Below are 25857 nucleotides of genomic sequence, written 5' to 3'. Positions count from 1 at the left end.
CAGTGTGATCATGTGATGTATCTGACCCCAGGAATGTGTCAATAAAGTTTCCCCTTCCTGGGACAATGAATTCACGGTGTTCTTATTTCAATTTCCAGGAGTGTATATGAAGAATACACCGAAGCCCACAGTAGTGACATCTATGAAGCATATAAACAAACATATTTGTGGTAGCTACTGCATTTCAGTATGTTTTGTACAGTAACGCCAGTTGCAAAATGACTGTGTGGACGATGTGGCCTATTTACAACATATTTTAGGTATACCTGACGATGCTTTTCTGAGTGTATTTGTATGTTTTGACGATGCCATTACATCTTCATCACATTAGGACATGGTGTAGAACAGGTATGCTATACCTTATTTTATCTGTAGGTTCCCAGTTTGTACCAGAGTATATCGTGATAGGAATTACTGTATCGTTTTAAAGATAGACTATCCTCTAGTGATATATTTTTTATATTATAGATCTGAAGAGGGTCACTACAGACTGAAACCGATCATCGTCGAAAGAATTTATATTGTGATCAAAGACTGGAATAAAAAACATTTGATAGTGCCTGGATCACTGTTTATATTCCCGGCTATGTAGCAGCTTGTGATGTTGCGTTTCCTTGTGGAGGGCGATCATGACCATCATCCCCTCCCATTGGCGCCACTCCTGACTTTTAACTGACTATGTTCGACATACAAGGAGTGGAAAAACGTATTTAGTCACCGTGAGAAAAGGTTTCTCGAACATTAGTGCAGGTGCTAGTGTAGCTGTTGAATTTGACTATGAGCGGCACCTGTGCAGTGTCCTTAATACCTTGCAAGTGTCAGTCGTGGCCACAACAGTGTTCTGTGTAGTTGTGAGTCCATTAATGTCGCAGCTCAGTGTGTTCGGACGAGGGCAGATTGTTGGTGCTTGTGTGATGAGTGCTTCTGTAGCCAAGAGAGCCGGATGTTTCAAGACTCGTTGTTTCGAAGATTTATAAAATGTTCAAATGTGTGTGGATTCCTAAGAGACCAAACTGCTGAGGTCATCGGACTCTAGACTTACACACTACTTAAAGTAACTTACGCTAAGAACACCACACACCCCGATGTCCGAGGGAGGACTCGAACCTCCGGCAGGAGAGGCCGCGCAATCCGGGACATGGCGCCTCTAACCGCGCGGCCACAAAGAAAGGGGAAGATTTACACCGTACACGAGGAACGCACAAAAACACCATCGGCTGAATCGCAACATCCACGGTTGAGTGACCTTGACAGATGGTAATTGTAGTGAAGTCTGACGAAAAATGAGAGGAAGACAGTTTAAAAAGTCAATGCAGAACTCCATGTCGCGCTCCCGACCTCTGTCGGCATCAAAACAACATTATGGAACTCCAAAACTACTCATCAGTGATGTAAATGCCTGTAACATGAAAACGTGGTACCGAAGGCATAAAATCTGGACTATGGAACAACGGAAAAACATTGGTCGGATGAGTCTTGTTTCACACAGTTTCCAGCTTCTGCCCGAGTATGCGTCCCAAGAGTGAAACACGGCGGGGGTTCGGTGATGATCTGGGGAGCCCTGTCGTCGTACTCCTTAAGGTCGCATTACTGCCAAGGGTTATGTGACCATTTTGCCTGGTGAGATCCCAGATGCTGATGTCGTGTTCCAAACTGTCAGGGTCCCTGTTCACTCAGCCCACATCGTCCGGGACTGGTTTTGTGAGGTCGAGGGTGTACTGTCGCAGCTCCCCCGGCAAACACAGTCATCAGATCTCATTAATATTGAGTCTTTGTGATCTACTTTGGAGATAACACTGCGTGATCGGTATCCACCGCCATATCGTTACCCGCGCTTGCCACTGTTTCGCAGGAAGAATGTTATCAGATTTCCTTGAAAACCTTACAGGTCCCGTATTTATCCATTCCGAGATCACTGGAATCTGTTTTTGTTACGATGTAACGAAACTACAATCGTCCCGTCATAACAGTGAGTTCTTTGATTGCTCTGGGACATGGTTGATCGGAACTACATCATAGGAAATATTAGTTCATTTCGTTATAGGAATGATACAATTATACAATCTGAATATTTAAATGTGCCTTTGAATACTAAGGGATCACTTGACACAACAGTTACTAAATTCTTCTCTTGAAGTATAAAGATCAGTGTTGCATCTAACACATGAGTTAACACATGAGCCCTAACTAGTCAGTGTTGTCTGCTTAACTGAATGTTACGAAGTGGGACAGAGCCTTCTTCTGCTCTGCTATATACAGGGTGGTCCATTGATCGTGACCGGGCCAAATATCTCACGAAATAAGCGTCAAACCAAAAAACTACAAAGAACGAAACTTGTCTAGCTTGAAGGGGAAAACCAGATGGCGCTGTGGTTGGCCAACTAGATGGCGCTGCCATAGGTCAAACCGATATCAACTGCGTTTTTTAAAAATAGGAACCCCCATTTTTATTACATATTCGTATAGTACGTAAAGACATATGAATGTTTTAGTTGGACCACTTTTTTCGCTTTGTGGTAGATGGCGCTGTAATAGTCACAAACATATGGCTCACAATTTTAGAGGAACCGTTGGCAACAGGTAGATTTTTCCAATTAATAAAGAACGTAGGTACGTTTGAACATTTTATTTCGGTTGTTCCAATGTGATACAAGTACCTTTGTGAACTTATCATTTCTGAGAAAGCATGCTGTTACAGCGTGATTACCTGTAAATACCACATTAATGCAATAAATGCTCAAAATGATGTTCGTCAACCTCAATGCATTTGGCAATACGTGTAACGACATTCCTCTCAACAGCAAGTAGTTCGCCTTCCGTAATGTTCGCACATGCATTGACAATGCGCTGACGCATGTTGTGAGTCGTTCTCGGTGGATCACGATAGCAAATATCTTGCAATTTTCCCCACAGAAAGAAATCCGGGGACGTCAGATCCGGTGAACTTGCGGGCCATGGTATGGTGCTTCGACGACCAATCCACCTGTCATGAAATATGCTATTCAATACCGCTTCAACCGCACGCGAGCTATGTGCCGGACATCCATCATGTTGGAAGTACATCGCCATTCTGTCATGCAGTGAAACATCTTTTAGTAACATCGGTACAACATTACGTAGGAAATCAGCATACATTTCACCATTTAGATTGCCAATGATAAAATGAGGGCCAATTATCCTTCCTCCCATAATGCCGCACCATACATCAACCCGCCAAGGTCGCTGATGTTCCACTTGTCGCAGCCATCGTGGATTTTCCGTTGCCCAATAGTACATATTATGCCGGTTTACGTTACCGCTGTTGGTGTATGACGCTTCGTCGCTAAATAGAACGCGTGCAAAAAAAGTGTCATCGTCCCGTAATTTTCTTGTGCCCAGTGGCAGAACTGTACACGACGTTCAAAGTCGTCGCCATGCAATTCCTGGTGCATAGAAATATGGTACGGGTGCAATCGATGTTGATGTAGCTTTCCCAACACCGACGGTTTTGAGATTCCCGATTCTCGCGCAATTTGTCTGCTATTGATGTGCGGGTTAGCGGCGACAGCAGCTAAAACACCTACTTGGGCATATCATTCGTTGCAGGTCGTGGTTGACGTTTCACATGTGGCTGAACACTTCCTGTTTCCTTAAATAACGTAACTATCCGGCGAACGGTCCTGACACTTGGATGATGTCGTCCAGGATACCGAGCAGCATACATAGCACACGCCAGTTGGGCATTTTGATCACAATAGCCATACATCAACACGATATCGACCTTTTCCACAATTGGTAAACGGTCCATTTTAACACAGGTAATGTATCAGGAAGCAAATACCGTCTGCACTGGAGCAATGTTACATGATACCACGTACTTATACGTTTGAGACTATTACAGCGCCATCTATCATAAAGCGAAAAGAGTGGTCGAACTAAAACATTCATATTTCTTTATGTACTACACGAATATGTAATAAAAAATGGGGGTTCCTATTTTTTAAAAAAAACGCAGTTGATATCCGTTTGACCTATGGCAGCGCCATCTAGCGGGCCAACCATAGCGCCATCTGCTTCCCCCTTCAAGCTAGACGAGTTTCATTCTTTGTAGTTTTTTCGTTTGATGCTTATTTCTTGAGATATTCGGCCTGGTCACTATCAATGGACGACCCTGTATAGGTATCCATTTAGTGACACTGCGGAGCTGGGAGTGAGGACGCGGCTCGGCCAGCGCCTTACATTCATCGGTGAGGATTGCAGCGAGACAGCGCAAACTTTTGTGGTATCGATGCGAGCTGCCGACTTTGGTACAGCATCGCGATCTTTGGACGATACCACAGTTTTGAATGGCAATGGGTTGCCTACTCCTAATTAGTCAAGGTAATGTGCTGAGTTTTTGGTGTTTCCATATTATTATCCACTCCTGTAGGACCAACACAAATAAGTAGGAATTTGAAGTACCTGAGGTTGCTATAACTTCCTTTTGATTTCGATTACAGGTACAGCAACATGGAAGCAGCTTTATATACACTGAGGTGACAAAAGTCATCGAATACCTCCTAACGCAGTGTCGGGCCTCCTTTATCCCGGGGTAGTGCAGCAATTCGACGTGCACGAACTCAACCAGTCGTCGGAACTCCCCTTTAGAAATACTGGGCCATGCTCGCTCTACAGCCGTCCGTAATTGCCGGTGCAGAAATTCGTGCATGCCTCTCGATTATGTCGCATTAATGTTCGATTGGATTAATGTTGAGTGATCTGTGTGGTCAGACTCTTCGCTCGAACTGTCCAGAATGTTCTCCACAATAATCGCGAACAACTGTGGCCCAGTGGCATGACGTCAGCCATGAAAGTGCCTTCGCTGTTTGGGAACATAACGTCCACGAATGGCTGCAAATGATCTCCAAGTTCCCGAACATAACCAGGACCCAGCCCATTCCAACTAAACACAGCCGACTCCATTATAGAACCACCACTAGCTTGCACAGTGCCTTGTTAACAACAGGGGTCAATGAATTCGTGACGCTCTGCGCCACACTCTAACCCTGCCATCAGTTCTCACCGACTGAAATCCGGGCTCATCTGACCAGGTCACTGACTACCAGTCGTCTAGGGACCGACGGACACGGTCACGAGCCTAGGAGAGGCACCGCAATTGATGTCGCCCTGTTAGCAAAGGCACTTACGTCGGTCGTCTGCTTCCATGGACCATTAACACCAAATTCGCACTGTCCTATCGCATACATTCGTCGTACGTCGTCATTGATTCCTGTGATTATTTCACGCAGTGTTGCTTGTCTCTTAGCACTAAAAACTCTTCGCAAACGCAGCTGCTATCGGTCGTTAAGTGAAGGCCGTTGGCCACTGCATTGTCCGTGCAGACGGTTAATGCCTGAAATTTTGTATTATCGGCTCACCTTTGACACTGCGGATCTTGGAATAATAAATTCCCTATGGATTTCCGAAACGGAATATCCCATTCGTTTAGTTTCAACTACCAATCCGCATTCAAAGTCTGTTATTTGCTGTCATGCGACCATAACCACGTCGGAAATTTTTTCACATGCGTCACCTGAGCGCAAATGACAGCTCCACCAATGCACGGCCCTTTTATACCTTGTGTACGTGATATTAGCGTCATCTGTAGCCGGCCGCTGTAGTCGAGTGGTTCTAGGCGCTGCAATCCGGAACCGCGCGACTGCTACTGTAAGTAGGTTGTTTAGGTTTTTATATTGGCAACGCCACGTAGCGCACAGTATGAAAATCACTGGCTGTGCTGTGTGCAGTCTGTGGCTAGTTTGCATTGTTGTCTGCCATTGTAGTGTTGGGCACTTGGCTGTTAACAGTGCGTAGCGTTGCGCAGTTGGAGGTGAGCCGCCAGCAATGGTGGATGTGGGGAGTGAGATGGCGGAGTTTTGGACAGAGACAGTAAATTTGTAAGACTTTATGCCATGAACTTATATATATATATATATATATATATATATATATATATATATATATATATATCACTTTTGAACACTATTGAGGTAAATACATTGTTTGTTCTCTATCAAAATCTTTCATTTGCTAACTATGCCTGTCAGTAGTTAGTGCCTTCAATAGTTAGAATCTTTTATTTAGCTGGCAGTATTGGCGCTCGCTGTATTGCAGTAGTTCGAGTAACGAAGATTTTTGTGAGGTAAGTGATTTGTGAAAGGTATAGTTTAATGTTAGTCAGGGCCATTCTTTTATAGGGATTATTGAAAGTCAGATTGCGTTGCGCTAAATATATTGTGTGTCAGTTTAGTGTTGATCAGAATAAGTAAAGAGAGTAATGTCTGGGAACGTTCAGTTTTGCTCAGCTGTTTGAATCAAATAATGTAAGAGGTTTATCAGCACAGTAATTCATTAATTTTTCTAAGGGGCGGTTACATATGTCGACCCTTAGCCGAGGATACCTCACTGGAATCTTCTGATTTTTTCTTGTAGTTTCTGTAATTAGTATAGCTATTGTTTATTGCTAGCGCGTAATTATAGAGAGAATTTCCTTTGTAGTTGTGGTTTTTCATTGTTGTACAATAAATCAGTTGTGGCATGCATGTAGATTTGCACCAAGTATTTCGCAGCTGCGCTTGCAATTAACGAGATATTATTTTCAGTGCTATGTTCATGTGTTCTCTTATGTTTGCTCTTCAAATTGTTTTTTTGTGTTATCGTGTGAAATATTGTGACAATAATGGCGTGTGAAAAACGTAATACTAGGCTCCAAAGTAAACTGAGAAATGACAGTGAAGACGAAAGCCGTGTGTTAGCGCCACCGAGTAATGAATTAACTAATGTTCAAAGTAGTAATTTGGTAATTGTGCATAGGGAAATGGAGCGGGCTGCGTAGACAGTAAAACAATTAATGAACAGGGAAGCATTATCGATCGATCGGTCGGCAACAGCTCGCCTCAGGATTCCGAAATGACAGGACACAATCTTGCAAATACTGTAGATTCAGGTTTTGCGTCCTCAACGTTTTCTCAAATAAGTCAAGACACATTTTCTGCTTTTCAAAATGCGAATATTGCCGGTGCAAATGCACTGCCGACTAGCACTGAGGAACATGTTTCAGACACCAGTGCATTGTTATTACAGTTAATGCAACAAATGGGACAAAGGCTACAAAAGTTAGACACAACGCTTGAACAAAATCAGAAACAAATGGGACAAAATCTTCTAAAGTTAGACACGATGGAACAAAATCAGAGACAAACACAGCAAAATCTTCAAAAGTTAGACACAATGGAACAAAATCTTCGAAAGTTAGACACCACGCTTGAACAAACACGTGAAGGTTTAACTGCTGAGTTACCTAAAATCGAATTGAAATGTCAAAAAGTCTGTAATGACGTAAAAACACAAATTTTTGAGCATTTCCAACCTATTTTTTCGCGTCATGAAAATGCATTATAGAATCACGAAGCAGCCATAAAAGAACTGCAAACTCTTGTTCATGAAAATCACGACACCTTGCAAGCTAAAATTGACTCAGTTGCATCTACCTATTCGGTTACACAACTTGCAAAAACTCAGGAAAACTTAAAGGACACAGTAGATACGATTTCAACACAAATGGACACTCTGAAACTTGGTTCAGGAAAACACACAGAGGAAATAATTTCACTATCGGATAAAGTAGCCGAACTTTCAGATCAGTTCACTAACTTATCTACAAAGGTAGATGATGATCTGAACGACACAAGACCTGTAGCCTTCACTGACACTGAAGAGTATGAACAAATTAGAAAATGCAAACAAAATCAAAATCAAATCAATACACAGTACAAAAGAGAAATCGGGGAAGTACAAGATCAGTTGGCACAAGTAATACAAGAATTACGTATTTCAGAGGACACTCGCGCTCCAGTACGGGAAGAGGGACATAGAAATATGGAACAACCACAAAATAATAACACAGGAGACTTCGGAAATTATGAAATAAATTGGCAAGGCGCATTGAATTTTGAGATGGAACCGCCGAAACGAAGTAACAATGAGCGATGCGCGACTCGCCGACACGATGATTTTGACTATAAGCTGTTCATTACTACACGTAAATTCAAAACATTTAAGAATTCTGGCAACGACATTCATCCACAAGCATGGCTTCATCAATTCTCTCATTGTTTTCCTCCCAACTGGCTATTGGAGCACATATTACAATTTATGTGTGGCTATTTAGAGAATGAACCAGCTGTAAGAATGCGATCGGTCATTCACGATTGTCACAGTGAAGGAGAATTTTATCATGCCTTCCTCTCAGCGTATTAGTCTCAAGCTACACAAGACCGAGTAAAACATAGCATCATAATGATGAAACATTTCGAACAATCTGAATTTTCCAGTCTTGTGAAATATTTTGAAGACATGTTGCATAAGAATCAGTATCTTTCAAACCCATCAACCCCTCAGAACTCGTCCGCATTTGCTTAATCAAATTGCCTGAACATTTACGACATATTATTTTAGCAGCATGTTGCAAAGACGTCATTGAAGCTTTTCAGGGACTGTTACAAGAGCTGGAAATTGACACTGACAATCGCGGAACGCGAAAACAGGAGCACAACAATTACAGGTCACATCTGTCACAATCCCGCGATGACAGAAATAATACACGACAAGGCTATTCTTTCAATGTAAATCGTGACCGAAACAGACACCACCCATATGACAACTGTTGGCAGAGTAGTAATAATTACAGGGAAAGATCACCTCCCCGCAGTAGTGACTATCACAGAGACAATCAGAGAAACAGACAATATGGGAACCAAAATAATTATTATCAAGGGAGACAGAATAACTTTAGACGCAACGGTCCAGCGCGCAGTTACGACTCAGGGAGAAATTCTCCACCACGTGACCGACAAGAAAGAAACTATGGAATCTACCGACATGACGACAGACGATATGATCGTAACGACAGACCTGAATTGCATCAGGACTGGCGGGATTCAAACAGGGCAGGGCCCTCTCGACAAGGTGAATTTGTAGAAGTTAGGTCTCCAAATCCCAATAACGACGTGGGCCAACAAAGAGACAATAGGCAATGACTCACACCGCAGGCAGCCACGTGCGCCGGCTGGGTCCGAGAAAAATAACATAGACGCTAACCTTGAGAAAAATTTTACCATTCCTTACCGACTCATACCACATGATAATTGCGTTCAAGTTGAAACTCTGCGTACTTGGAAGAGTAAAGGTTTACACCACATTTCACATGTAAAACCGTTTATTGAAAGATAATCTGCTTTTTAACTTTGTCTTTGCCATATAACTTTTCACTTTACATTACTAGTATGCTTTGTCAGACTTAGAATCTGTTGACATGCAACAATGTTTGAAGTTAAGTATCCAGTCAAGAACCTAGGGAACTTAGACAAGTAATTACAAATGAATTGTTATAGTGAACAGGTGACACAGTGTTGTTATTTGTACATTCTTCCTTGTTAGTTGCACGGTTACGTAACGAATATACGGCTTAAATACTTAGAACATATACTGTTAATGAGATTTTAATGCAACATTTTGGTTTACTTGAAAAGACATTCTTTATTTGAAGTACTTTATGTGGGATTACCGATGACTTAGTATTTGGTTTCTTTGACAGCTACACAGTTATATCATGATGCTACTAATATGTGACACGATTTACATTGTTGCTTTTGCGGTGTATCTGTTTTATATCTGCACAGTTTTTCTGAATTCTTCTGGAAAGTAAAACATGTTTTAGTAGTAACTTTTGTGGTATAGCTACAATGAGACAGCCTTTTTCGTAGCACAACAATACCTTACAGTATAGTACTTTCTTGATCACGGTACTGTACGTAATAACTACGATATCTATACACATAGCATTTGACTTTTGTTTATTACGAGGTAATTACATTGACTTCTACAGAACTTCGCTTACGGACGACGATAATTACTACACTTAGCACATTTTTACCGTTAAGTAGTGACAGAGATTATCTTACAACAAGACGTACAGTTTAGTACTACAATACACGTATTTGAGTGATTGATTTTGTACTTAAAACACTTATTTTTAAAGATTTTTGAATTACAATGATACAAAGGTTTTCTGTGATACATTTCATTCCATTGCTGTAATCTGTAACACCTGAGAGTATAATTACATTATTCCTCAGGGGGTACACGCCTACATTGTGTACCATGTGTTTGGCAAGCACAAGGAGCCCTAGCTAATATGGTATTTGCTTATACAACTTTACACATTGGTACGATATTTCTCTAACAAACAAATTACACAGCTATCTGATTATTTAACTGAGAGAGACAAACATTTTTTTTTTTTACTACGTCAGTGACATATGTTCACGCAATTACACAGTTGGATAACTTCACACTTATGAAACTGTATTTTGTATGTACTTTGTGAACTCTTCATATTTTTTCAGATCCATTGTGATACTATGAGAGCTTTGAATGATGTATTTGGTATGAGATCATGATTTTTAAAGTACGTTTGAGGTAGATGACACTACTGAAATGAGCAGAGAATATTTTTTAGGTTTTGAAATTATTGAAAGAAGCTGCGACGATTTTGGGATGTGACTCATCTGTTATGCTGTTATTATTACGGCGACGGTATGTATTATGCTGTTGAGGTATGTTTATTATGATATGTATTTATTATGATGAAATATCGAAGAAGTGTCGACGAATATGTATATGGGTAATAAGGTAAGGAATAATGAGTAGTGGTTAGGGACTCTGACTTGTGAAAAAGGATGTTGGAAACCAAGAATCGTACTTTAAGAGTTATGAAATGTGTGTAAATGCTTGAATGTATCACAATGCCAACGAATATTTTTTGGACACTGTTATATTTATAGGATTTTCTTTCTACAGATTTGCAACGCAAATTCTCGACCTGTGAAATTTTTATATGAGACTGAAACTGTAGTGCAAACTGGTGTCGTAAATATTTCGGTGTGAAAGTTAAGTAACCACCTTCACGTAATGCATCGTGGGCACCTAGCTGCACGACAGTCACCTGGAAAAAAGTCATTAGTGTGGGCCTTTCAGAGGTACAGGTCAAAAAAAAAAAAAGGAAGCCATTATCCTCGCTATTGGCATTTCTGTGTAGAAAGCATCGCAAATACGACACGCTCAAACTTGAAAACATATGATTCCACTGTGGAGCTCGTAATTTATGATATTTACTAAAATGCCTACACTTTATATGTATTGTCTTTGTAGTTGAGAGATTGCTCATTTTGTTTAATATCTAGTATCTAGCTCCACTGCAGCATTGGTTAAAATAAAATTTTATAGATGCACTAATATAAATATTTTATGCCTATGGATCCAGTAAATAATAACTTTATGATCTACTTCAAAAAAACGAAGGAGCACAAAAAGACATTTCACTTCACAGGAATTGCATACGGAATTTTCTTTTCAACTACTTGGTAATTTTTTTTTGTAGCATAACTTCTTGTGGTGCACCACTTTAATTACATAGATATTAAGATGTGAATAGACATTTCCCTTATCTGCATTGATGTCTTTAGTGTATTAGTTTTTCTGCTTGTGGGTTTGTTATGTTTAGATATAAGTTATTACTTACTGCTGCTTACTTTGCCAATTTGCATTTTTTTGTCATTGCTGTTTGTATTAATTGTTTTGTGTTGCTGCATTGCCTCGTCCCTTAGTTTATTCATCTGAGCTCAGTTGATTTAAGTTAGCTTAAGAGGTGGTAGACTATATAAGAGAATGAGTTGTGATGAATTGGAAGAAATGCATTGAGAAGTTATACGAAAAAAGTACAGAAAGCAGGTATAGATAGGACTTTTTGAAAATAATGAAGAACAAAGGGAGATCTTCAAGAAGTAAAGATAGTTTTGTTTCCAAAATACTGCAGTAAAACAAACCCTGTCCTTTCCATGTGTTATCCCACTGTGTGTTTGTGTACCCTTGGGTATTTGTGTTCTTCCTGTCTTTATGTGTTTATCTGATGTGAGTTGTAGAATTTTTCTGATAATATGTTATTTACTTTGTAAAGACGTTTAGACATTATTTATTACGCTTTGTTTTAATGCTCCTGTGTGAAGTTGATGTTTCAAAAGTTATTCTGATCTTTAATGTATTTACTTATGTCACAATTCCTGTAACACTGATGTATATGTTTATTTCTATTCTTTTGTAAAGCTCCTATTACTACAAATGTTATCTATATTGTTATGTTCTTTAATGATGTATTTTGTACCTATGTTATTGTATTCTCACGTTATAAAATTGTAATTGACACCAGTTCACCAAATTAAGTAACTTATAAGCATTCATTTCACTGCACATATTTCTGTTGGTCATAGTATATGCACAATATGTGAAAAAAAAGAGGACTGTTAGCGAAACTTCCTGGCAGATAAAAACTGTGTGCCCGACCGAGACTCGAACTCAGGACCTTTGCCTTTCGCAGGCAAGTGCTCTACCATCTGAGCTACCGAAGCACGACTCACGGCCGGCCCTCACAGCTTTACTTCTGCCAGTATCTCGTCTCCTACCTTCCAAACTTTACAGAAGCTCTCCTGCGAACCTTGCAGAACTAGCACTCCTGAAAGAAAGGATACTGCGGAGACATGGCTTAGCCACAGCCTGGGGGATGTTTCCAGAATGATATTTTCACTCTGCAGCGGAGTGTGCGCTAATATGAAACTTCCTGGCAGATTAAAACTGTGTGCACACTCCGCTGCAGAGTGAAAATCTCATTCTGGAGGACTGTTGGTGTTTGGATGTGTGTTAATAATTCAGCAAAGGACGGGTTAACAGCATTGCTGGTTCTAAGGACAATTCCAAAAACTTTGTGAGTGCACAAGTGGTGGTTTATGGACTTGCTACATTCTCCGCAAGACTCTTCGATGGTGATTGTGCACCTGCACAGTTGCAACAGATGGTTGCCAGCCGTCTCTACAAGGACTACAGTGGGTCTGCATCTTTGATGGCCCACCAATACCATTATTTCTACACGTACTGCAGTGGGTCTGCACCTCTGGTGGCCCACCAGTACAATAATCTCTACCAGGACTACAGTGGGTCTGCTCTGTGATGACCTACCTGCCAATATTATTCGAAACTTCGACTGACTCTGCTATGGGTGTGCTCTGTTGTGGCCCATTACCTGTCTGCATGTCAAGAGTCAGAACTGTCTTTCCGTTGGAAGGACAACACTACTTCTCCAAGACTGCATGGAAATCCACTACTTCCATGTGCATTTTCTTTTACTGCTCAGACTTCGAAAAAAAACTCTGCAATTTTACTGTGATGAATGACAAGGACTGTCTTTGTGGACTGTGAGAAAATTTTAGCTGTTGACCAACATTGTATCAGTAAGTGTGTGCATTTGATTTCTTTGTTATTGTAATTGTGAAGAAATTTTAACAAATATGTTTTGTCCACTGCCCAAAACAATTTGTAAAATTTTTTGTGGGGAGCATGGGGGCTATGTAAGTAAATGGCTCTGAGCACTATGGGACTCAACTGCTGAGGTCATTAGTCCCCTAGAACTTAGAACTAGTTAAACCTAACTAACCTAAGGACATCACAAACATCCATGCCCGAGGGAGGATTCGAACCTGCGACCGTAGCAGTCTTGCGGTTCCAGACTGCAGCGCCTGAAACCGCACGGCCACTTCGGCCGGCGCTATGTAAGTAGGTTGTTTAGGTTTTTATATTGGTAACGCCACGTAGCGAACTGTATGAAAATCACTGGCTGTGCTGTGTGCAGTCTGTGGCTAGTTTGCATTGTTGTCTGATATTGTAGTGTTGCGCAGTTGGAGCTGAGCCGCCAGCAGTGGTGGATGTGGGGAGTGAGATGGCGGAGTTTTGGACAGAGACAGTCAATTTGTAAGACTAGATGCCATGAACTGATATATATATTATGACTTTTGAACACTATTGAGGTAAATATATTGTTTGTTCTCTATCAAAATCTTTCATAAAAAATGGTTCAAATGACTCTGAGCGCTATGGGACTTAACATCTATGGTCATCAGTCCCCTAGAACTTAGAACTACTTAAACCTAACTAACCTAAGGACATCACACAACACCCAGCCATCACGAGGCAGAAAAAACCCCTGACCCCGCCGGGAATTGAACCCGGGAACCCCGGCGTGGGAAGCGAGAACGCTACCGCACGACCACGAGATGCGGGCAAAAATCTTTCATTTACTAACTATGCCTATCAGTAGTTAGTGCCTTCAGTAGTTAGAATCTTTTATTTAGCTGGCAGTATTGGCGCTCTCTGTATTGCATTAGTTCGAGTAACGAAGATTTTTGTGAGGTAAGTGATTTGTGAAAGGTATAGTTTAATGTTAGTCAGGGCCATTCTTTTGTAGGAATTATTGAAAGTCAGATTGCGTTGCGCTAAAAATATTGTGTGTCAGTTTAGTGTTGATCAGAATAAGTAAAGAGAGTAATGTCTGGGAACGTTCAGTTTTGCTCAGCTGTTTGAATCAAATAATGTAAGAGGTTTATCAGTACAGTAATTCATTAATTTTTCTAAGGGGACGTTACACTACGGTCGCAGGTTCGAATCCTGCCTCGAGATGGAAGTGTGTGATGTCCTTAGGTTAGTTCGGTTTAACTAGTTCTAGGGGGTGATGACCTCAGATGTTAAGTCTCATAGTGCTCAGAGCCATTTTTTTTCGTCATCTGTATATGTGCATGTCGCTATCCCACGACTTTTGCCACCTCAGTTTGAACGTCTCCGAGTGAAAGCAGGGAGGTGTCGCAGGCAGCGTCCACTGAGGCGGCCGGCGACAAGTCGGTCTTGTTAGGGGCAGGGGCAGCGGCAGCAGCAATCAAGGCCGGCCCCACAGGGGAGCTTGTTTGCGCGGCGGCCCTCAGCCCCCGGAGGACGCGCTTGTGGCGCAGCCTAATCACAGCGACACACTGTGCAGCGCTCGCCGCGCCCCTATGTTTGCTGCGACAGCGCAGCACGCTGTTCGTCACAGAGGAGATCGCGTGTAATGACAGGACCGCGTCTAGCAGAGGCCGACATAGTGAGCACGAACGTTCGTGTCGTAGAGCAATGAAACTAGCCATAAACAGTAAATGTTGACGAGTGTAGTGCTGGTATGGAAATGACAAGAATGGAAGTTGAGAATAGAAAATATGTTTAGTACAGCTTCAAAAAAAAAAAAAAAAAAGGTTCAAATGGCTCTAAGCACTGTGGGATTTAACATCTGAGGTCATCAGTCCCCTAGACTTAGAACTACTTAAACCTAACTAACCTAAGGATATCATACACATCTGTGCCTGAGGCAGGATTCGAACGTGCGACTGTAACAGCCGCGTGGTTCGGGTCTGAAGCGCCTAGAACCGCTCGACCACAGTGGCCGGCTACTACAGTTTTTGAGGCAACAGTTAATGATGCACCATGTTTGGGTAGAACTGTAGACAACAAATGTAACGGCAGCCAGCACATAACAAGAGTGACAGGCGCTCTCACATGATCAGTCACAGTCTCTGAGAATTACACCGACGGGAAATAAACCGCAACACCAAGAAGGCGTTTTGAGACAAAAACGACATAAACTGCAAGGATGCAAATCAGTTTTGTGTTCAGTACACGCTGTAACGGTCGTGAGCGTTAGTTATCTCTGAGATTGCACGTGGTGAGTTCATGTGACTCAAGAATGCCTTTAAGACGACAAACACGCCATTATAGGCACCTCATTGAGTTTCAACGAGATCGTGTAATAGGGCTACAAAAAGCTGGATGTTCTTTCTGCGATATTGCATTGGCACGAATATAGCCACTGCACGTGATTGCTGGCGGTAGTCACGAAACTGTACCGGAGCAAGAACACTGAGCTCTGGACGGCCACGTGGCTCTACTGAGAGGGAACCTCATTATGTTCGACGTATGGCTCTGGCACATCCTACAGCAATTGCAGCAGCAACTTGAATAGCAGTTGGCACCACAGTGACGCAACAAACTGTTTCAAAGCAGTTAATTCAATTACAGACGCCCTGTAGAGTGTACACCACCGACCCCAAACAACCGCCGTTGAGCGACTTCAGTGGTGGTCGTCTGTTGTGTTTTCCCATGAAAGCTGTTTCTGCCTCGGTGGCAGTGATGGCCGAGTGTTGGTTAGGAGGCCAGTTGAGGACCTGCAACCAACCTGTCTACGTGAGAGACACACTGGATCTCCACCTGGAGTTTTAATCTGGTATGCGGTTTCGTATTACAGCATGAGCACTCTGGTGGATATCCCACGCACCCTGACTGCAAATTTGTACATCAGTCGTGTTTCAACCTGCTGCAATGCCATTCATGAACAAGATGCCAGGGATTGTTTTCCAACAAGATAACGCTTGGCCATACACCGTCGTTGTAACCCAGCATGTTCTACAGAGGTCTACATGTTGCCTTGGCTTGCTCGGTCACCAGATCCGCCACCAATCGAGCACATATGGGACACATGGGAACTCCAGTGTCAACCACAGACAGCATTAACAATCCCCTTATTGACCGACCAAGTGTCAAGAAACATCGAATTCCATCTCACGAACTGACATCCGGTGCCTGCACTACACAATGCTTGCACGTTTGATGCTTGCATCCAAGAGTCTGTCGGTTACATTCTGTCGGTTACACTAGTTACTAATGTTCTAGCATTTTATATTTGCAAGGACTTATCTGGCCCTTGTATTAACCTGTAATCTTCCAAATTTAATCACCTAAATATACTACCTAGATAAGTGCATTTCCTAAATTTCATTACTTTACATTAATTATTTTTTTGGCTTTGCGATCTTTTCCGTCAGACTATTTCGAAGAAATTGCCGTCAGAAGGGAAACTATTAACGCCATCAGTCACGAACGCAGGGTACTCAAAACATCCAACCGTGATTTCTGCCGCATAAATCCTACACATAGAGACAAACACAATAAATATATAATCTCCTAAATATTTCACACACCGCTGCTCATTAAGCTTGTAATATCATAAACAACAACAAATAATGATATTTTACTTATTATACGGATGCTGTACAGTAGGAACAATTCATGATAGAATTTCTGCGTGAAACGGTGTATACAGGTCGCATAAATTTAGCACACAGAGCTGATCTCTGTGGCTTTAGCGGTGGTTCCATCCCAGTTGGTCACCGAGTCAAAATGATGTTGGCTGATAGAAACGGATATTGCATTCAGTTCTACGTCAGATTAAATCTATCTTAGAGGCTGGACAGTGGTAGCGCACCAGTCTCTTTATTTTCAATGGGTGAGACATCTCGAGAATGCATTGGCCAGGTCGACAGTCTGATGCCCCAGTATTGAGGTAGGTCAAAACATCATGGGTAACATGCAGTATTGCGTTATGATAGAACACAACTGCCAGCCTTAACAAAGTAGAAATATAAGGGGTGCTGTCCACATTACCAGTCCTGAGAACAAACGGTCATCGTGTGATGTGTTCCGTGGTGTCCCCAGCTCGTGGCCGTGCGGTAGCGTTCTCGCTTCCCACGCCCGGGTTCCCGGCTTCGATTCACGGCGGGGTCAGGGATTTTCTCTGCCTCGTGATGACTGGGTGTTCTGTGATGTACTTAGGTTAGTTAGTTTTAAGTAGTTATAGGGGACTGATGACCATAGATGTTAAGTCCCATAGTGCCCAGAGCCATTTGAACCATTTTTTTGTTCAGTGGTACCCCAATCATCACGAAAGTTGCTGGGCCCTTATGGAGGTCTACGTCTACATTCACGTCAGTGCCTGACAGTGCTTGGCGGGGGATACTTTTGGTACCATTAAGTGACCCTTCCTCCATGTTCCACTCGCGAACGGCGCGAATGACTGTTGGTACGCCTCTGTATTAGTTCAAATTTCTCGAATGTTTTCTACGTGGTTCAAATTTCTCGAATGTTTTCTACGTGATCGTTTCGCGAGATGTGTGTGGGAGGAAATGGTATGTTCTTTGACTGTTCCCGGAAAGCAGCCGCCTCTCGAAGTTTTAATTGTAAATCTCCCCGTAATGCACATCAGATCTTGTAACGTCTGCCATCGGAGTTTGTCGATCGTCTCGGCAGTACTCTCGCGCCGACTGAACAATCCCTTGACGAAACGCGCTGTTCTTCGTTCGATCTTCTCTATGTCTTGTACCAGGCTTACCTGGTAAGGGATCCAGATTTGAACAATACTCAAGAATCAGTCGAACATACAGCTTGTGAGTGAGTTACATTTCCTTAAGATTCTTCCCATGAATCTCGGCCTCTCCTGCTGTTAGTTTTATTTGGTCATTCCACTTAAGGTCGCTCAGGATAGTTACTACTAGATATTTTATTATATACAGGGTTATTACAAATGATTGAAGCGAATTCACAGCTCTACAATAACTTTATTGTTTGAGATATTTTCACAATGCTTTGCACACACATACAAAAACTCAAAAAGTTTTTTTAGGCATTCACAAATGTTCGATATGTGCCCCTTTAGTGATTCGGCAGACATCAAGCCAATAATTAAGTTCCTCCCACACTCGGCGCAGCATGTCCCCATCAATGAGTTCGAAAGCATCGTTGATGCGAGCTCGCAGTTCTGGCAAGTTTGTTGGTAGAGGAGGTTTAAACACTGAATCTTTCACATAACCCCACAGAAAGAAATCGCATGGGGTTAAGTCGGGAGAGCATGGAGGCCATGACATGAATTGCTGATCATGATCTCCACCACGACCGATCCATCAGTTTTCCAATCTCCTGTTTAAGAAATGCCGAACATCATGATGGAAGTGCGGTGGAGCACCATCCTGTTGAAAGATGAAGTCGGCGCTGTCGGTCTCCAGTTGTGGCATGAGCCAATTTTCCAGCATGTCCAGATACACGTGTCCTGTAACGTTTTTTTCGCAGAAAAAAGGGGCTGTAAACTTTAAACCGTGAGATTGCACAAAACACGTTAACTTTTGGTGAATTGCGAATTTGCTGGCCGAATGCGTGAGGATTCTCTACCGCCCAGATTCGCACATTGTGTCTGTTCACTTCACCATTAAGAAAAAATGTTGCTTCATCACTGAAAACAAGTTTCGCACTGAACGCATCCTCTTCCATGAGCTGTTGCAACCGCGCCGAAAATTCAAAGCGTTTGACTTTGTCATCGGGTGTCAGGGCTTGTAGCAATTGTAAATGGTAAGGCTTCTGCTTTAGCCTTTTCCGTAAGATTTTCCAAACCGTCGGCTGTGGTACGTTTAGCTCCCTGCTTGCTTTATTCGTCGACTTCCGCGGGCTACGCGTGAAACTTGTCCGCACGCGTTCAACCGTTTCTTCGCTCACTGCAGGCCGACCCGTTGATTCCCCCTTACAGAGGCATCCAGAAGCTTTAAACTGCGCATACCATCGCCGAATGGAGTTAGCAGTTGGTGGATCTTTGTTGAACTTCGTCCTGAAGTGTTGTTGCACTGTTATGACTGACTGATGTGAGTGCATTTCAAGCACGACATACGCTTTCTCGGCTCCTGTCGCCATTTTGTCTCCTTGCGCTCTCGAGCGCTCTGGCGGCAGAAACCTGAAGTGCGGCTTCAGCCGAACAAAACTTTATGAGTTTTTCTACGTATCTGTAGTGTGTCGTGACCATATGTCAATGAATGGAGCTACAGTGAATTTATGAAATCGCTTCAATCATTTGTAATAGCCCTGTATAATGGTGACATAAACAGCTGAAACATCCAGTCGTGAAAGCCTTCATTGTATGATATACAGGTGAAACTTATTTACGTTTAGGGCCAATTGCCCGAGACAGCACCGTTCGTCAATTTTTTGTAGGTTAGTTTGCAAATCGACACTGTGAACAGTCTTAAGGCGCTTCCGACACGTTCCACTATATCATTTACGTATATTGTAAAGAGTAGAGGTCGTATCACACGTACGTGGGATACTCCGGAAATTACCTTTAAATCGGTCGATTTTCTTCCGTTAAGAGCGACGTGTTGTGTTAAGGGAATGTGGTATCGAGTTGCAAATCTGGTCCGACACTCGGTATGCTCGTACTTCTTCACTACCTGGCAGTGCGGGACGATGTCAAACGCCTTCCTGAAGTCAAAGAAAATGACATCGACCTGAGCGCTGTTGCCAACAGCGCTATAGTTCTCATTGAATAACAGAGTGAGCTGAGTTTCACAAGATCTCCGTTTGTGGAATCCATGTTGATTTTTAGAGACGATTTTCGTTCTCCAAAAAGGTCGTAATTCTTTAGCACAAAACACGTTCCATAATTGTGAAACAGACAGATGTCAATGATATAGGACTATAATTATGTGCATCTGTCCTACGAGCCTTCTTGAAAACGGAAATCACCTGCGCTTTTTTCCAGTCGCCAGATATCCTTCGTTGCTCCAGTGAAATACGATAAACTGCTGCTAGAAAGGGAGCAAGTTCTTTCGAATAATTTTTGTAGACTTACAAGTATCTCATCTGGTCCTGATGGCTTTCCACTAATAAGCTACTGTAGGGTTTTTTTATCCCGCTCTCAGTTATCTCAGAATCTGCACTTTTGATTTTCGTACGATGATTGACAGGAGGAACTGTTGTAGGATTTTTCGCGTTAGAGAATTTTGGAACACAAAAGTCAGCATTTTGGCCTTCTGTCACCTTTCGTTTCGGTTCATAGTTGTCTGAATAGTTGTTTTCGACCTGCTACAGATTTTACGTAAGACCCAAACTTCTTAGGTTTTTCTCTCAGATACGGGTGACAAAATTGTACTGTTGAAGTCACTGAACGCTTCTCTCATTGTTTGCCTTACGCTCATTTTCACCCCGATTAGCTTTGTTTATCTACTAGACTTTGACTTCTCTTGAATCTGTGATGAAGCTCTCTTTGCTTACGTAGCAGTTTTATAACACTGCTATTTTAAACCAAAGGGGTTCTTTCCCATCTCTCAAGACATTGCTAGAATCATACTTGTGTAAGGCGTATTGTAAAACGCGTTTGATTTTTTTTTTCCATTTGTGCTCCATACCTACGTCCTCAGCTCTGAATATTTGTTGTTGACTACTCAGGTACTCTTCAACTTGTATCGTGTCACTCTTGCTGAACAAACATATCTGACTGCCCTTCATAACATTCCCTGTAATGCCCGTAGTCATAGTTGCTGACCGAGCGAGGTGGCGCAGTGGTTAGCACTCTGGACTCACATTCGGGAAGACGACGGTTCCAACGCGCGTCCGGCCATCCTGATTTAGGTTTTCCGTGATTTCCCTAAATCGCTTCAGGCGAATGCTGGGATGGTTCCTTTGAAAAGGGCAAGGCCGACTTCCTTCCCCATCCTTCCCTAATCCGATGGAACCGATAACCTCACAGTTTGGTCTCCTCTCCCAATCCGACCAACCAACCAACCACAGTTGCTGACGCAGCCTTTTGATGACTGATACCGTCCTCTACGATGACGAATTCAGTCTGGCAACGATCGTTCTCCTTCAACTGGTGGATACGGCGATCGCGATGCTGCACACAGAACCGGTATTCGTCTGGAAAACCGTCTTCCCACTTGCGTGACGCCCGCCGTTCGGCGCACCACCGTCGGCCCACCGCTCTACTGTTGCCTTAAGGGATGTCACAACAGTGGTAACCGTGCTGCCGGGCCGTAGCGCTCCAGGCGTAGACGTACGGCGTGCGTGAAGACTCTTCCCGGTCGTTTGTCTTGCCACGAGCTGGCGTGGCTACACAGAATGAGGCATTTTAACTATTTTTGGAAATATCCAGAAAACTACAAACCGGAATAAAGAAAAGTAGTAATGAAAGTTGTTCGTCTCGAAGAGGGACAGCCAGTGAGACCAAACTTGACACTCCGCGCCCACCGTCAGTTGCCGGGAGGAGGGCCAATTTCGAAATCTTAAATACGAACCACCTTGTTTATTGCTGATTCGGATTCTCCTGGAAACAGACGTAACGTTAAAAAATCAAAATGGGTTAAATCCGTTGAAAAAAATGATATCATGTAGAGACATACACATCAGATTAGGATCACAGTAGGTAAGGAAGACAGTTCTGCTAAAATGTTTCATGAGAAACCAGTTTTTATAGGATAAAAACTTGATTCTTTACTTTGTAGACATTAATGATGTAGCATATTTCACAGCTGATTCTCGACGTGTCAGCGAGTGGAGATACTCCACTAACCAGTAACGCAAATTACGCCGATTCGATTGACGACGCTTCGTAAAAGTTGAGTTATCAGAGAAAAGTGCCTGTGAAATAATATTATAATAGGCTGCTAGCTGTTGTTCCATCCAACGGCAAAAGTTCAAGCGGTTTTCAATGTCTTCCGTATATAATTCTTGATGCAACAGTAAGTGATGTGGTTGCAATCTGTGTTCATGCAGTATGCCCAGAATACTTCGTTGCTAATCCTGAATATCGTGCTATTTGCCGAGAACTACTGTTTTTTTTTTTTTGCTATAAAAAGCGGTTTTGCATTAAATACTTTAGAAAAACTGCCATTCTAACCTCCTCTGCGGTCATAATCCGACGTGTTCTTCTTGAGGTATTATCAACCCCAACATCAAATTCACTATGGAGACTGAAACGGAGGGTAAATTACCTTTCCTTGACGTCTTGGTCAAGAGAAGGGCTGACGGCACCCTAGGTCATGGGGTGTATCGGAAGGCTACGCACACTGATCTGTATTTGCATGCAGACAGCTGCCACCACCCTTCACAGAGGAATGGGGTACTTAAAACTCTAGTACATAGGGCGCGCACTATCTCTGACGCAGAGAGTCTACCCCAGGAATTGGAACATCTGAGAACTGTATTTCGAAAAAATGGGTACTCAGAGTGGCAGATTCAACGTGCTCTCCGCCCAACCACTGCAGCACAACCTGTTGAGATGGATGAAGTCACGAGGGAGGAGGTAGGCACTGCATTTATTCCATACACAGGCGCACTCTCGGGGAAAATCGCCCGCATTCTGAAGAAACACCGGGTCGGAACTGTGTTTTGTCCTCCAAATAAAACTCGTGCACTGGTGGGGAGCGCCAAAGATGACCTCGGTTTGAGGAAGGCCGGCGTGTACCAGATTCCGTGTCAATGTGGCAAGTCGTATATTGGTCAGACGATGCGTACCGTCGAGGATCGATGCCGTGAACACCAGAGGCACACTCGACTGATGTATCCGAGCAAGTCGGCGGTCGCTGAACATTGTTTGTCGGAAAATCACGCCATGGAGTATGACCGCACGAGGATTCTGGTACAGACGTCGAGATACTGGGACAGCGTTGTTAGAGAGGCCATCGAAATTCGCACCAATGACGACCTCATAAACCGGGACTGTGGCTATAATCTTAGCAAGGCTTGGGAACCAGCGATCGGGTTAATCAAGAGTAAATCGAGCAGACGTATAGTTGTGACGACCACGGCGGACAGAGCCATCACACCGACGTCATCTCAGACGCCGTCGCAATCTGTTCCACCGCGCGACCGTGGCGCTGGGCGCGGACGGCGGAGGGAGCGCGCCGCGGGCGGAGGGTATTTAAATCGGCCGCCGCCGCGGCCGAACCCAGTTCCCTCTGAGCAGCCATAGCGTAGGGATCTCCGTGCCGGCACGTTCACAGGAGCTCAGTCCGTCAGTTCACCTGATGATGGCGACATGTTTGATCGCCGAAATATTGTGCCCGTTGGACACTATAGACCGGCAGCATACCCGTGGATATTTTGATTAATTTTAAATAGTTTTAATCCATTTTGACTTTTGTCGATTGCAGGTCGACCTAACACGCAACGAAAGAAAATGTTAGATACAAAAGAGACACATTTTTCCTGAATAATCCGAATCCACAATAAAAAGATGGATTCATATTTAAGATTTCGGAGGGGGTCCACCAAGTCGAGTTTGGTGTCATTAGATTTCCTCCTTCGAGATGAACGAGTTTCATTACAGCCATTTTTAATCCAGTTTCTAGATATCCAAGTATATTCAAAAACAATTTTAAACGCCTTACCCTTTGTTACCCCGAACGGATGTGAGAACAATATGTCTGCACTCACGAGGTCAAACTCCTGTGGCCGCTAAAATTCTGCAAAGCGTTGAACATGACTCTCGTGAAAACACCAGTTCCACATTCTCATTGACTATCGTGCGATACCGACCAGACGTGAGCAACAGCTTAGGGGAGCAGTAAAACACAGTCTCGGCAGATCACGACCCTACAGCTGTCGGCTGTCTAATGCCGATATGTGCTGGTCGCTGTTTCTCGTGCTAACAACCGGAATTGAAATGCGATTTTTGAATAAAATCTGCTGCGCAGTCTCTCTTTGTATGCAGATGTGCATGGCGTTACTACTCTCTATGCAACTGCACTGAAATGCCGGCCGCGGTGGTCTAGCGGTTCTAGGCGCTCAGTCAGGAACCGCGCGACTGCTACGGTCGCAGGTTCGAATCCTGCCACGGGCATGGATGTATGTGATGTCCTTAGGTTAGTTAGGTTTAAGTAGTTCTAAGTTCTAGGGGACTGATGACCACAGATGTTAAGTCCCATAGTGCTCATTTTTTTGCACTGAAATGCAAATCATTTGCCTATCCATGCATGTAGTACACTTTATATCAGTTTGACGTTTTATGTTAGTAGTCGTCCCCAAGGAGCTACCAGTTCGATCCTCTGTATGGTAGTGTAATCTACCCCCACCTTCCTACTTGCAGCTATTGTCCACATTAGTCTTTTATGAAGATTTGAGAGGAGCGAAGGTTAGAATAAACTTTGTAGCTTACTCGTCTTTCACCTAGAGTTGGCTCCATTTCTTATTTAAGGATCTCATTCTTGAAGCTGAAATTCTCACATTTTTAGGTCCTCATGGTTGAAGCGATCTAAAAAAATATGAAAATTGTTGTTGCGGAAATTTTGTTGTTGCGTTAATATATTTTGTTACATTTTAGTATATCATACAGTCTTTTGATTTTTCACATTAAAAAATCCAAAATTACATTTTTCGCACAAAAGATAAAAATACGTCCGATCACATCAGAGGTGTGCTTATTACTCTCTCAGTCAGCGGAAATGACGGTATTCGAAAGTGTTTACAATTATTCTTCACAAATGAATTTCTATTAGTTTCGATTATTATTTCATAAATGAACCCAGAAATAAACGTAGTAAATAGTACTAGATTGTGTAATTAATAGTAGAAATTTTAAGTGTGCCAAATAATTCGTAATTCCAGATGTTTCTAAATGGTTCAAATGACTCTGAGCACTATGGGACTTAACATCTTAGGTCATCAGTCCCCTAGAACTTAGAACTACTTACACCTAACTAACCTAAGGACATCACACACATCCATGCCCGAGGCAGGATTCGAACCTACGACCGTAGCTGTCGCGCGTTTCCAGACTGAAGCGCTTAGAACCGCTCGGCCACTTCGGCCGGCGATGTTTCTAAAAAAAAAAAATGATAATTGTGGTGTCACCGCCAGACACCACACTTGCTAGGTGGTAGCCTTAAAATCGGCCGCGGTCCGTTAGTATACGTCGGATCCGCGTGTCGCCACTATCAGTGATCGCAGACCGAGCGCCGCCACACGGCAGGTCTAGAGAGACTTCCTAGCACTCGCCCCAGTTAGACAGCCGACTTTGCTAGCGATGGTTCACTGACAAATTACGCTCTCATTTGCCGAGACGATAGTTAGCTTAGCTTTCAGCTACGTCATTTACTACGACCTAGCAAGGCGCCATTACCAGTTACTATTGATGCTGTAAAACATGTACCGTCAAGAGCGATGTTCACCAATTATGGATTAAAGTTAAGTATTCCAGAAGCTACGTACGTTTTTTACTAGTCTCATTTCCGTGTCCTGTTCCAGACCTCACGCCAGCCTGCGTGAGCTTAAACGCGTGCCTTT

This window comes from Schistocerca cancellata, chromosome 7 (assembly GCF_023864275.1).
Source record: "Schistocerca cancellata isolate TAMUIC-IGC-003103 chromosome 7, iqSchCanc2.1, whole genome shotgun sequence".
In the NCBI taxonomy this organism is placed as follows: domain Eukaryota; kingdom Metazoa; phylum Arthropoda; class Insecta; order Orthoptera; family Acrididae; genus Schistocerca; species Schistocerca cancellata.
Note: the sequence above shows the minus strand (reverse complement) of the source record.